Here is a 7584-nt window from a genome sequence, read left to right as displayed (position 1 = left end):
AACGCCACTTAAAACGACAGATTTTGCAGTAGCCGGGCCACCCAAAACGCAGAAAAAATATAAAACATTCATTACCTTGACGAGCTTCTTTTCTTGGCACTCCTAGATGTCCCATAAACATCACTATTGGGTCTTTTTTCATTAAATCGTCCATATATAGCAGTCCAGATATCGATTCATGAAGACTGTGTAATCAAGGAAAAACTGAGTTTGATAACTAACGCCATTTTTTAAATTAAAAAGTCACCCAAACTTTCACAAAACACTTCGAAATACTTTTGTAATGCAACTTTAGGTATTAGTAAACGTTAATAAGCGATCAAATTGATCACGAGGGGCGATGTATATTCTATAGCTGTGAATGCCTGAAATAATGTCCGGGTAAATTCAACTAAAAATATCCGGTCGGAGACCGGAAGAAAGGCACTGCCTTGCGCAAGTTTGACCAAGAAAAATCCTAGGCAAAATGACAAGACTGTTGACATCGTGTAGTTGTAGGTATTGCAAACCCGCCCCATTTAATGTGGTTCACCTTTATCAATAGGTTGAAGTGGCGATGGATATATTTTTCCATTTTCAGTGATCAGATTTTCCTGCACGTTCACATGAAATGCACGCTCTGTTATTATAGTCAACAGCCGTGATTTAACCAGTTTTAGAAACGCCTGAGGTTTTCTATCCACACATACTAATCATATGTACATACTAATATTCCTGGCATGAGTAGCAGGGCTTGAAATGTTGCGCGATTTTTAACAAAAGCTGCGAAAATGCATAACTTTAAGAGGTTTTAAAGTTCAGCACTTTTACCTCTTCATGGCTGTTTGTCTTATTTCACACTTCCTGAATTCCCAATATTTCCCATAAGACTTAAATAGTTGGTCTTTTCTTCCTATTGTCTTGTATAATATCTTGGCATCCATCTTGAAATGATCATCTTCCAACAGTCTACTATTGAGTTTCCAATAACCCGATTCGGTTTAATCAGATCCATTCATATTTAAAGATAAGAATATAACTTTATGATCAGTAAGAATTGATGGTTCAATTGATACCTTCACTACAGAATTATCTAATGAATTAGAAATCAACGCCGAAGTCAATTGTTGACTGTCTGGACATGTCCTTGTTACTCCAAGTGGTTCCTTTAACAGACATTTAGATCTCCAAACATCGACTAATCCAAGACGGTTATTAAACTCAGGATTAACAATGCTGGATCTGTTAGGAGAGGGATATCTGTCAATCATCACATTAGATACACAATTAAAATCTCCACCTAAGATAATTTTGATATCCTGAAATACACCTAGAACTCTATGAGTCTCTTCTTCAAATTCTTGAAATAATATCCCGTTGTTTTGTTTGTTGTTGAATGCATAAATATTCCCTAATAAAAACATTTCACTGTTGAAATGTACTGTTAAAATGAACCAACGTCCAGAGTGGTGAGTCTTCCTACTGATGACCTTCCCTTTAAATGCACCTCTTAAAACTGCTACACCTGCAGAGTGGTGAGTCTTACTACTGATGACCTTCCCTTTAAATGCACCTCTTAAAACTGCTACACCTGCAGAGTGGTGAGTCTTACTACTGACGACCTTCCCTTTAAATGCACCTCTTAAAACTGCTACACCTGCAGAGTGGTGAGTCTTACTACTGATGACCTTCCCTTTAAATGCACCTCTTAAAACTGCTACACCTGCAGAGTGGTGAGTCTTACTACTGACGACCTTCCCTTTAAATGCACCTCTTAAAACTGCTACACCTGCAGAGTGGTGAGTCTTACTACTGACGACCTCCCCTTTAAATGCACCTCTTAAAACTGCTACACCTGCAGAGTGGTTGTTGTCATATGATAACCCGATATTGTTACCACAATTGCATCTCAATAAGTGACATACCCTCTTGGCTCTCATCTTTTCCCCCTGGGGCTTGACTGAGTGCCGAGATCGTAGGTAATAGCTGGGGACTGGAGGGGCGCAAGTTGTGAGTATTGTTGTCCATACTCACCACCCATTGCAGTATTTCCCCCCACAGTTACATTCTGAAGAGGAGTGCCCACAATCACACCATATTTTGTGGTTAACTGTCCATCTGACGATCTCCCCATTTCTTTCCTTTTGGTTCTGGTCGTGGAAGTTTCCATGTACGGTTCTAAAAGCTAGTTTTTGAGCTAGCAAGCTTATCTGGCTATCTAGTAGTGTCGAAAACTTAGTTTTTAGAGGTGGAAAACTTGCAGAAAGTAATCAATTACTTTGGTAAACAAACGAAACCATATTCATACGGGGTTTATCACCGTAGAAATGAACTACCAAACGGTCATATTTGGGTAAAGAAATCCAATAATTCCTTTAACTACCAAAACAAATGATCTGCACTGACCGCCATCTTGCGCGCCCACAGCGTGTTTACTAAAAGGCTAGTTAGCAAGCTAGCTAGATCAATAGACTAATCAATGTTGACCGGGTGAGCGTGGACAAATAATCCGACTTTTAAATCGTGTTTGTTGTATTTGGAAACGTTATAGAAAATGATAGAAAGTTTGATTTTACCTTCACACTTGATTTTGAAAGTTGCCCGCTGCTGCTGTTGTTGTTTGCCCTGTTTTAACAGAACGAGATATGCGCTGTTCCCGCGAGAATACAGATCTGTGTGTTCAAGACCGTCATGTCTGCGCATATTGCGCAAATTCATTTCATCTTTCTTTCTGAATAGGATTTATATTTTATTTAACATTTATTTAACTAGGCATGATACAATTATATTTTACCCAGTCCCAGATCATATGTGAATTGGCTTGAAGACCATTTTGGCAGTTAATCACGGTTCCAAACTGATCAAAGAAAGCAACTTCTTCACTCAGTTTGTAATTGATTTACGTGTCGATAGTGCCATCTTGTGGTTTAACGGAGCGACTACACATTGCATTCATCTCAACTTCACTGATGTCTTTTCTTTCAGGTTGAATAATCATACAAATATATTATATCTTAACGACCAAAACCATAATTAAGGAACATGACAACAGTAATGGAATGTCATATTTTTTTCCAAAATAAATTCGGGGACTTCTCAAGAAGGTAGAAAGAGCTTTTAATGTCAAAATAGAGCCGATCCATTCTATTCAAAATGACATACATTACACACAAGATAGTATCTATACATACATAATCTATGTTAGACAGACAGAGAGGTTACATTTCAACTTCTGTAGGTCCTGCTTCTATCAAAACAAACAGTACAAAGTATGGCAGCTCACAGAGGGAGGAACACTTTAAAACTGCAGGGGGTGTTTTGAGTGTGTCTTGACTCTCCGTGTGTGTCTTGACTCTCCGTGTGAGTGTGTGTCTTGACTCTCCGTGTAAGTGTGTGTCTTGACTCTCCGTGTGAGTGTGTGTCTTGACTCTCCGTGTGAGTGTGTGTCTTGACTCTCCGTGTGAGTGTGTGTCTTGACTCTCCGTGTGTGTCTTGAATCTCCGTGTGAGTGTGTGTGTGTCTTGACTCTCCGTGTGAGTGTGTGTGTGTCTTGACTCTCCGTGTGAGTGTGTGTGTGTCTTGACTCTCCGTGTGAGTGTGTGTGTGTCTTGACTCTCCGTGTGAGTGTGTGTGTGTCTTGACTCTCCGTGTGAGTGTGTGTGTGTCTTGACTCTCCGTGTGAGTGTGTGTGTGTGTCTTGACTCTCCGTGTGAGTGTGTGTGTCTTGACTCTCCGTGTGAGTGTGTGTGTCTTGACTCTCCGTGTGAGTGTGTGTCTTGACTCTCCGTGTGTGTGTGTGTCTTGACTCTCCGTGTGTGTGTGTGTCTTGACTCTCCGTGTGTGTGTGTGTCTTGACTCTCCCTGTGTGTGTGTGTCTTGACTCTCCCTGTGTGTGTGTGTCTTGACTCTCCGTGTGAGTGTGTGTCTTGACTCTCTGTGTGTGTCTTGACTCTCCGTGTGTGTCTTGACTCTCCGTGTGTGTTGGGTGTCTTGACTCTCCGTGTGTGTTGGGTGTCTTGACTCTCCGTGTGTGTTGGGTGTCTTGACTCTCCGTGTGTGTTGGGTGTCTTGACTCTCCGTGTGTGTGTGTGTGTCTTGACTCTCCGTGTGTGTTGGGTGTCTTGACTCTCCGTGTGTGTTGGGTGAGATGGTCCTGGAGCGTAGACATCCACAGGTCAGGTACTGCATACTAGTGTGTGTGTGTGTGTCACTGTGTGCCTCCGTGTGCCTATGTGTGTGTTGTCTCTGCATGCTCGTGTGTCTCTCTGTGTGTGTGTGTCTCTGCGTGCCCGTGTGTGTGTGTGTGTGTGTGTGTCTAGTTAGGGGAGATGGTCCTGGAGCGTAGACATCCACAGGTCAGGTACTGCATAGCCTTCATGCTAACGTGCATCAGGGGCCCCAGGTTGAACAACATATGGTAGAAGGCGTGCACCGACAGGCCGCCCGTCTCGTCTGCATACTTCAGTGCCACGATGGGCGTGTACAGCGGGTTGGTAAGGTTCCGGAACCGTGCAGAACTGCCCTGCTCAATCACCTTCTTAGTACACTACAGCAGTGAGAGAGACTAGTTAGTGCACTGCTGGGGGAGGAAGAGAAGGAAGAGAGACAGATTAGTGCACTGCTGGGGGAGGAAGAGAAGGAGAGAGATACTAGTTAGTGCACTGCTGGGGGAGGAAGAGAAGGAGAGAGAGACTAGCTAGTGCACTGCTGGGGGAGGAAGAGAAGGAGAGAGAGACTAGTTAGTGCACTGCTGGAGGAGGAAGAGAAGGAGAGAGACTAGTTAGTGCACTGCTGGGGGAGGAAGAGAAGGAGAGAGACTAGTTAGTGCACTGCTGGAGGAGGGAAGAGGAAGGAGAGAGAGACTAGTTTAGTGCACTGCTGGGGGAGAAGAAGGAGAGAGACTAGTTAATTGCACTGCTGGGGGAGGGAAGAGAGAAGGAGAGAGACTAGTTAGTGCACTGCTAGGGGAGGGAAGAAGAAGGAGAGAGAGACTAGTTAGTGCACTGCTGGAGGGAGGAAGAGAAGGAGAGAGAGACTAGTTGGTGCACTGCTGGGGAGGAAGAAGGAGAGAGAGACTAGATTAGTGCACTGCTGGGAGGAAAGGGAGAGAGAAAGACAGGTGGAGAGAGAGAGAAAAAACAGAAGAGAGTGGGAGAGAGACAGAGAGAGAGAATAAGAGAGTAGAGAGACAGAGACATAGGGAGAAAGTGGAGAAAGTAAGCAGCGAGTGAAGCAGTAAGAAAGCGAAGAAAGTAGAGGAACAGAGACATAGGGAGAGAGAGTAGAAAGTGGGAGAGAGTAGAGAGCGAGAGTAGAGAAGGTAGGCCAGACACACACTCAGGCAGGTGGACTAACCCTGGCGATGTCATCGGGGTCTGTCCTAGCGTCTCCAAAGATGTCGACAGGAGAGCAGGTAGACGTTTTTAAAGTAGTTGACGGTATCAGCATCGGCCCCAGGGAACTCTTTCTGACGGACGTCCTGAATCATCTTCGATTCAAACTCTGTATGGGTGGGCCTGGCTCTATCATAGACATACTAGGAGGAGGGAGGAGGAGGAGAGGGGAGAGGAGGGGAGGGGAGGGGGAGGAAGGAAGGAGGAAGGAGAGAGGGAGGGAGGGAAGGGGAAGGAGGGGAAGGAGAGGGAGGGAGGGAGGGAGAGGAAGAGAGGGGAAAGAAAGGAGACAAAGAGGGAGAGAGGAAGGAAGGGAGAGAAAGAAAGAAGGAGAGAAAGAGAGAGAGAAAAAGAAGTGAGTGAGAAGAGAGAGAGAAAAGAAAGAAAGAAGAGTGGGAGAAGAAGAGAGAAAAAGAAAGAAGAGAGAAAAGAAAGAGAAGAGAGAAAGAAAGAAAAAGAAAGAGGGAAGAAAGAAGAGAGAAAGAAAGAAAGAAAAGGGGAGGAGAAGGAGAAAATAAAAGAAGAGGGGGAGAAGGAGAGAGAAAAGAAAGAAAGAGGGGGAGAAGGAGAGAGAAAAGAAAGAAAGAGGGGGAGAATGAGAGAGAAAAGAAAGAAAGAGGGGGAGAAGGAGAGAGAAAAGAAAGAAAGAGTGGGAGAAGGAGAGAAGAGATCATATTTTTAATCGTATGTTTTAATTGGTCCGTCCCCGACAAAATATACATTTAAAAAAAAAATAAAGACATTAATTTAGGAAAACATAGCTAGCTGTGTTAGAGAGACTCACGTGACGTTAAACTTGAGCAGTTGTACAGCCAGACACTCACAAAACCCTTCCATGGCAAACTTAGAGGCAGCATACACGTCATTAAACACGACACCTGAGATCAGAGAGCAGTATTTCATCAGGATCCCCACTTTATTTAATTTTTTATTTCACCTTTATTTAACCAGGTAGGCTAGTTGAGAACAAGTTCTCATTTGCAACTGCGACCTGGCCAAGATAAAGCATAGCAGTGTGAACAGACAACACAGAGTTACACATGGAGTAAACAATTAACAAGTCAATAATACAGTAGAAAAAAGGAGAGTCTATATACATTGTGCAAAGGCATGAGAATGGCGAATAATTACAATTTGCAGATTAACACTGGAAGTGATAAATGATCAGATGGTCATGTACACAGGTAAAGATATTAGTCTTCAGAAGCATAAAATAAAATAAATAAAAGCAATGCTCGGGGATGAGAGTAGGTAAAAATGGTGGAGCTATTTACCAATAGACTATGGCCACAGCGGCAGCCCGATCGGTTAGCTACTCAGATAGCAGAATGTTTAGGTGGTGATAGGAGATAAAAGTCTCAACCAGCGATTTTACAGTCGTTCAGTCACAGGCAGCAGAGAACTGGAACAGAAAGGCGGCCAAATGAGGTGTTGGCTTTAGGGATGATCAGTGAGATACACCTGCTGGAGCGCGTGCTACGGATGGGTGTTGCCATCGTGACCAGTGAACTGAGATAAGGCGGAGCTTTACCTAGCATGGACTTGTAGATGACCTGGAGCCAGTGGGTCTGGCGACGAATATGTAGCGAGGGCCAGCCGACTAGAGCATACAAGTCACAGTGGTGGGTGGTATAAGGTGCTTTAGTGACAAAACGGATGGCACTGTGGATAAACTGCATCCAGTTTGCTGAGTAGAGTGTTGGAAGCAATTTTGTAGATGACATCGCCGAAGTCGAGGATCGGTAGGATAGTCAGTTTTACTAGGGTAAGTTTGGCGGCGTGAGTGAAGGAGGCTTTGTTGCGGAATAGAAAGCCGACTCTTAGATTTGATTTTCGATTGGAGATGTTTGATATGAGTCTGGAAGGAGAGTTTACAGTCTAGCCAGACACCTAGGTACTTATAGATGTCCACATATTCAAGGTCGGAACCATCCAGGGTGGTGATGCTAGTCAGGCATGCGGGTGCAGGCAGCGAACGGTTGAAAAGCATGCATTTGGTTTTACTAGCGTTTAAGTTCAATTAAACCACAGAAAAATGTTATATAACATTAAAAACTCATTTAGAAGTTAGTGCACAGTGTCCAAGGACGACCGGAAGTATATAGAATGGTGTCGTCTGCGTAAAGGTGGATCAGGATAAGCCACTTGGCAAGAGCAACATCATTGATATATACAGAGAAAATTAATGAAACCGAGGTGAACCATGGCACCC

General features: G+C 43.8%; 1 pseudogene; it reads right to left on the bottom strand.

Moving 5' to 3' along the window:
* Window positions 1-4294: 4294 nt before the first annotated feature.
* LOC135566381 (retinol dehydrogenase 8-like) lies at window positions 4295-6275 on the bottom strand (annotated as a pseudogene).
* Window positions 6276-7584: the final 1309 nt, after the last annotated feature.

Source organism: Oncorhynchus nerka, unplaced genomic scaffold, assembly GCF_034236695.1.
Source record: "Oncorhynchus nerka isolate Pitt River unplaced genomic scaffold, Oner_Uvic_2.0 unplaced_scaffold_5317, whole genome shotgun sequence".
NCBI lineage: Eukaryota > Metazoa > Chordata > Actinopteri > Salmoniformes > Salmonidae > Oncorhynchus > Oncorhynchus nerka.
Note: the sequence above shows the minus strand (reverse complement) of the source record. Positions and strands in the feature narration are given on the sequence as shown.